At 40.7% G+C, this 6,967-nt stretch overlaps 1 pseudogene; it reads right to left on the minus strand.

Moving 5' to 3' along the window:
- Positions 1 to 780: 780 nt before the first annotated feature.
- On the minus strand, positions 781 to 1,575 carry LOC118854963 (annotated as a pseudogene).
- Positions 1,576 to 6,967: the final 5,392 nt, after the last annotated feature.

Below are 6,967 nucleotides of genomic sequence, written 5' to 3' on the forward strand. Positions count from 1 at the left end.
AGGTGTGGTGGAGGGGTCTGGCTCCCTGACTTCTCACTCCCTATAGGTGTTCTCCAGCACTGTTGCTCTTCAGCAATGGTCTCAGCTGTTTGTTGTTTGAGCTGATGTCTGGCACTTCCCCTGCAGGAGCAAGATTATGTCTGGGCTCCTGGTGTTGACCCCTGCTGACTCTGCCCCTCTGGGACTAATGAACTCCTACTATTTGACCACTGAAGCCCCACTTCTTTCTCCTCTGTTCCAGCTTTCTTTTTTATTTACCAAGGAATTCTCTGGGTGAGGGGGGGAGGGATTAGAGCCATTTACCTGGACATTATGTCTCCTGGAAGTTCAAGGACCGCGTTTCATTCCTTTGGGCTGCAAGCCTCATAAGTCGATGTTTCATGGCTGGTGGCATTGTGCTGCCTCTCAATGCTTCCACAGACTGCCGTCCTGTGTTGGGAGGCCTGGGGATCTCTGCCAGTTTCAGGCGCCCAGCTTTCTCCCAGTCTGTCTTCCACGTGGATTTCCCAGCCGGCCGCTTCTGCTTTGGTCTGGAGCAGCTCTACATGCCCCACACTGAGCACTCTCCCAGCCTACAGATTCGTGCCTTCGGTCTTTCAGACTCTCCTGGCTCAGAAATTTGCACCACACAGACCGCTCGTGGCTTCTGACTCTCTCAAATCTGCTCAAATTCACTTTTTTATAGGAATCTGACAGACCTCCTGAGAGAGCTCCGGTAAGATGCTGCCTTCATGCGGCCATCTTTGCTCCGCCTATTTTTCAACTTTTGAAAGTTCTTATTTAGAAAGATTGTTGAACTGGTGGTTCATAGCCATCAGCCCTTTTTACTTCTGTGCCTGTTTCACCTCCTGAAGGCTTTCCAGAGCCACCACCTTCACCATGCTGTTCCATTAGCTTTCCCAATTCAAATTTGGGCTTCTTGAGCATCTTGACTTTTTGGACAAATACATCATGGAGAGGGTAAATGGACTGGCAGGCCTTTTCTATGTCTTTTCCAATGTTATCTGGAATTAGTTTATTGACAACTTCTTTCAAGTCATTTGTCTGCACCTCTCAGGCCATGATTTCCATTATTTTCTTACAAATTTGACTGACCTGTTGGTGCTGGGCATTGGAGGTCTTATAGATCTAGTTGTTGTGCTTTTTGTTAAAACCAACACAAAAGAGGCGGAGCAAGTACCCATCAGTAGTTTTAACATCAACGTGGGCTTCAATCATGGTCTGCCACTTTTTGACCATGGAGCACATCTTGTCCCAGGTAAGGTCCATTCCATGAAAATTAGTCAAACAATTTTTACCCTGAACACCTTCAGTATTTACCTTGAACTTACGAAAAGCAATCTCATCATTCTGCAGATCAGTAAGACTCACTTCAAAAACTCAACCTTTGAGACCATCAGAGGCATTTTTTGTTCCTTGAGTACTTGTAACCAGTGTTTTGACAATATTGTGAATGTTGAACATAGCTGGTGCTTTTACATCATACCAAACCTTCTTCGAAAATGGATCAACCACTTTCTTCTTGGCTCCTTTTTTGCCACCTTTGGTGAGGCGCTTATTCTTGCCCACCACCATGACCCCACTCTGAAAGCCAAAAAGTGATTTTAATTTTCAATGAGGCATTTTCTCCATTTATATTCTGATTTTCCTTAACCAATTCCCCAATTTTACCTTTTAAAGATTTGTTTTCCACATTGTATTTTTTCCCATTTTTTCTTTTACTTCCCTAATTTGGTTTTAATGTCCTCCTTGAGTTCTTCCAGGAATGCTTTTTGGTCTGGAGACCAGTTCACTTTCCCTTTTGAGGTTTCAGTTGTGGGTGTAGTGTCCATGCTGTCCTCTTCTGAATTGATATTTTGATCTTCCCTGTCTCCATAAAATGAATCAATTGTCTTTGAAAGCTACTTACTTTTCTTTTCCATGGTGTTTTTTTTTGTTCTCCTGTTTTCTGAAGTGCATCTCTGCTTCTGGGGCTCAGGGGCTCTGTCCCAAGTTTCTTGTGTTGGGATCTAGCTTTATGTACTATGGCCTCTGGTTTCGTGAGGTGTGGGGGACGGGTGGTCTGGCTGCTGGGAGTCTCTTCTTCCCAAGGACTGTTCTACAGCATGGGTGGTCTCAGCTCTTGTTCGTGTTGGTGTTTGCCACTTCCCCTGGCTATGCAAAGCTAAGTCTGGGGTCCTGGCATTGACATTAGTTAGCTCTACTCACTGGGGCTATTACTCTCATTGTTCTGCTGAGGTGAGGGTGGCTGGGACACCTCTCTTCCTGCACTAGTGTCCTTCTGCCACCACAGGAAGGGCCCTCTCCCCCATATCTCTCACTACTGAAGCCCTGCTTCTGGCTCCTCTGCTTCTCCTGAGGTATTATTCTCTGGGTTTATTCAAGGGAGGGATAAAAGCCATTTTACCTGCACATCATGGCTCCCAGAAGTTCAAAAAGGCTAGTTTCAAGCCTTTAGTCTGTGGGTTGGAGGCTACAGGCTCTGCAGTCCGACAGACTTTCGTCCTGGGGTGAGAGGCCTGGGGCTCGGGCGTGGCCATAGACAGTACTTCTTCCCTGCATCTGTACCTGCTCTGGCCTTTTGCTCACCCAGGGCTCTCCCAGACCCACATGCTGGCTGGATTCCTCTGCTGTTCCCGGTTGGTTTGGTGTGGTGCTGTTGCACATGCCTGGTGCTCCTACCTCTCTCAGTCTACTAGTGGCTTCGAACTCTCTCAAATCTGCTCAGATTTACTTTTTTTAGACATATCTGACAGAATTTGTGAGAGAGCTCCGGTAGTTCCTTCCTTTTACAGTGCCATCTTGGCTGTGCCCCTGTCACCTTCTTTGAAACTTATAATCTTAAGGAGTTAACTGCATTACAGAAAGTTTTAGGGTAATATGGTCAGTATGTCAGACGTGTCATTTAAATTTAAGTCTTTCTGGCTTCAAGACCACTCATCTATCCACTATATCGGGAAGCCTCTCGCAAACTGATAATAAAGATACTAATAGATGCAAAGGATATAGAAGTTTTTTTTTTTAATTTCCAAAGTATTTTACATAATTTTGTCATTTAAGCCTCATATAAAGCCTATGGGGTAGGACCTATCATTATCCCTATTTTAGAGATTAATTACCTGGTAATTCAGGAAAATAAAGAAACTTTCCAAGGTCCATATAGTATGAATTGGAGGCAGGTCTCAAATCCAGATCTTCTCAACATCAGCTCATAGCTTCTCTTCACTGCTCCCTGATATTTCTCAAACTGGAACTAGGAAGGAATTAAGATATTATATTAGATGTAATATTGACAACTTTGTCTATCACAAATAAATAGTTAAACAAAACAAAAAAAATTAATTTCCCTTTTCCTGACACACATAACCTCCATTTAAATGAAGGAGTATTGTTCACAAAACACTACCAGTATCTCAGTTTACTCTTAATATTTTTTGTTGTCCATCGTTTATTCCAACATGTTGTGACTGAAAAAAAACAGATGCTACTTGATCACTAACAGAGAAGATGGAAATATTCCTAAATCATAGCATCTCAAAATCACATGTCAGTCCAATTCTAGAAACTAAACAACTATTGCTCCATTCAGTATACCTGAAAAGTGATCGCCTGGCTTTTACTTTAATGCACCACGTAAGAGAGACCCATTAATGTTCCAGTCAGGTCATTTCACTTTTGGACAGCTCTTTACTTTTAGGAATCTTGTTTATTTTTTGTTAATTTCCCTGTATTTTCTCCAACAAGCCTAATATAACTTCTTTGTAACTTTGACTCTCCCAATTCTCCCCTCCAGGACCAAGAACAACAGTTCTAATCCCTCTTCCATAAGACAACTCTTCCAATTCTGGAAGACATTTATCATTTCTTTTAAGCTTTTTTTCTCCTTCTCCAGACTAAACATTCCTCATTCTTTCATCCCTGCATGATCTGATCTTGAGGTCCTTCACTATCCTGACCTTAAAAGGCAGTCTGGCCCCATGCATTGATTAAGCTTTTATAAACTCATTGGGAATGGGTCCATTGGAGAAGTCTCATTAGCATTTCTAAATAAATCTGTAGTCTATGCAGGAGGATAAAAACATGTTTAGCATTTTTAGAATCAAGTTAGATAGGGGCCTTAGTCTTTGCTTGTCATGCCAAAGAAACCATTTTTCCAAGGTCACATAACTATTTAATATCAGGGTGAAAATTAACAGCTAGGTCCCATGCCTTATAGTGCAGTGAACTGGCATTGTACCATGCCATCTCTTTTAACATTCTCTAGCAACACAGAACATTCAGATCTGGGTTTATCACTTAGAATAGAATCTCTTCAAAATTAATCCATCTTTTCTGTGCTCCAGTGACCAGTACAGCAACACAGGGGACCCTGTCAATGTCTAATATTTGCCAAAGACAGCCTCCATTTCAAACATGCTTGAGAACTCCCCTCTTATACCCTGACACATGGTATACTGTTTTTCTGTAGAAGAAATCCTAAAACCATTTGTTCTAATAATGGCAGTTCAGTGGAGAGAGTCCTAGAGAATCTAGAGTAAAAGAAAGTACGTTCATGTCCTAGGTCTGCCATTTCTTCAATAAATTTCCTGGATATATATCTAGTTCCTGTTTCTGGGCCTCATTTTCCCACTCTGTAAAACAAGGTGGAGAGAGGTAGGTGATTTTGAAGTTTTCCTCCTGGTTTAAGCCTTATGATACTTCACAAAATAAGCTCAGCTCCTGAGTTTCCATCTTCGTGGTCTGAATTTCTACTGGCCTCTTTCCAAGGACAGATGCTTATGAAGCTTTGATTATGCACAAAATATAGAAAAAGAAAGGAAGGGAGAGCCATAGAATATATATACATACATATATATATATACACATATATATATGTATATGTGTGTGTGTGCGTGCGTGTGTGTGTGTGTGTATAGAGAGAGAGAGACAGAGAAAGAGAGACAGAGACAGAAAGACAGAGAGAGAATTTGTTAAGAATTTACTATGTATCAAATACTGTGCTGAGCTAAAACCTGGTGATTTAAAAACAAAAGGAAAACCAGTCTCTGCCCTCTAGGAGTTCACATTCTTGTGGGGAATGAAACATATAAGGGAGTTTTGGCAAAAGAGATAGACTGCTTTGGAAAGTTACAAGAATGTCAAAGGGACTTATAGTGGAGCAGATTAAAACACCTTTTCCCGGAGCAGTTGTATTATTGATTTGATTAGTGCACCAAAGCAAGAAAGAGGAGGGCATGCAGCTGGTGAGAAAATTGTAGAGGAATAAATGGAAGTATGGCCATGTCACTGGATGGAGGAAATATCCATCTAGATATAGTGGACACTGAATATAATGAGAGGCATAAACCAAAACAACTGGGGTCTCTAGGATGGAGCTCCAGGTTTCTTTTGGGGGTTTGTTTTCTGGAATTTGGTGCTTCAGCTTCTTTTTATGCTTCCGTTCCCCATTTCATCCTTGTGTATTTGCCCCAATTAGTTAAGTTTATGTCTCAGTTTCTTCATGTACAAAAAGAAAATGATCCCTATCACTAGGATCGCTATGAGCAATGCAGGTGAATTCCATTACAAAGAAAACTAATTATGAAAACAAACATTTATTAGGATAGCAAAAGCATCTTGAAAATATTAAAGTGTCATATAAATATTGCCTACTAAAGCATTTATGTCAAAGGATGTTCCTATATATATTTTTTTATAAAACATTTTTTTTCTCTTTCCACAGCAAACTTCTGAGATGGTTACTCTAAGTTCCAGGCATTATTATCAGTCATAACCAGACTAGGCATTGCTCCAGGGTGCCAACATTTTTATCTATGGGGATTTTCCAACCCACTGAAGCTCTTCTTCTCTTTCCTGTGAAGTAGCATCCTCCACTAACCTTGCAGCACATGGTACCATGCTAAGGGCCCCACACTTCTCATGGTCCCAAACGTCAATCAAATTAAATTGAAAATCATTTATTAAGCTCCTACTATGTTCCAGGAACAGTGCTATGTTCTGGAAATTCAAATATCAAAGAGAGAAGGCCTGTCTCAAAGAGGTTATATTCTATTCTACCATTATCTTTTACTCCTAGCTCTGTTCATGACTTTGTGGATTTTAAAACAGCCCCCCTCCACTGCTGGCTCATTCTAGAAAATGTTTAAGCATGGAGGCCCTCCTTGTCCTGTTACGGCCTATCACCCTTGCTGATTTCTCATTTGGGAATTTATTTTCACAATACCCAATCCCATCCTCCCATTGGCGAGTTCATTCTTGGGTCTCCCTTTTGTGGAAGAGCCCAGGAAAACTTGGCTTCATTCTCTTATTATCCATAACCTGGATTCAAATTCAGCTTTCTTGACACCAGGCCTGACATTTTTATGATTAAATATGAATAAAGGAATGAATGGAGTAAACGAATGTAACATTGTCACCATCACCAAATACATCTTAAGTGCCTTACAGCATGAAGCTTTTCCTTTTTCCTTAGCTGTAAGTGATCTCCCACCAAAACTACTTTGTATTAATTTATATTTTTCACTATATAATTGTTCTCTATACAGATATACAGACTTTTCTTCCTTATTAGAGTTTAGCTTATTATAAGTAGGACTTGCTTTGTTGTATGTTTTTGTATCTGTAGCACAGGTCCTGGGACATAATGAGGGCTTAATTAGACTCTCATCTAATTATCATGTATGAAGTCCTTTTTTTCCTGGAAATATACTATCATGGACATGTGTAAAGGAAAAGAAGGATTTTAAAGACATTTTTAAAAGATTATGATGATGTATTAATGTCTACAAACATGTGGTCAGTGGTCAGGGTCAATCACTCTCTACCCAGAAAGCCAAACACATCTTCTCCAGGAGGCCTCTTAAAAACTACCCCTCTTATATACAAATATATCCATGCCAAACTGTGCCTTCTTCAGGGACAGGAAGCAGGGGAGGAAGGTAAAAAAAGAAGAAAGTAAAAAGTGTAC

This window comes from Trichosurus vulpecula, chromosome 6 (assembly GCF_011100635.1).
Source record: "Trichosurus vulpecula isolate mTriVul1 chromosome 6, mTriVul1.pri, whole genome shotgun sequence".
Taxonomy (NCBI): Eukaryota; Metazoa; Chordata; class Mammalia; order Diprotodontia; family Phalangeridae; genus Trichosurus; species Trichosurus vulpecula.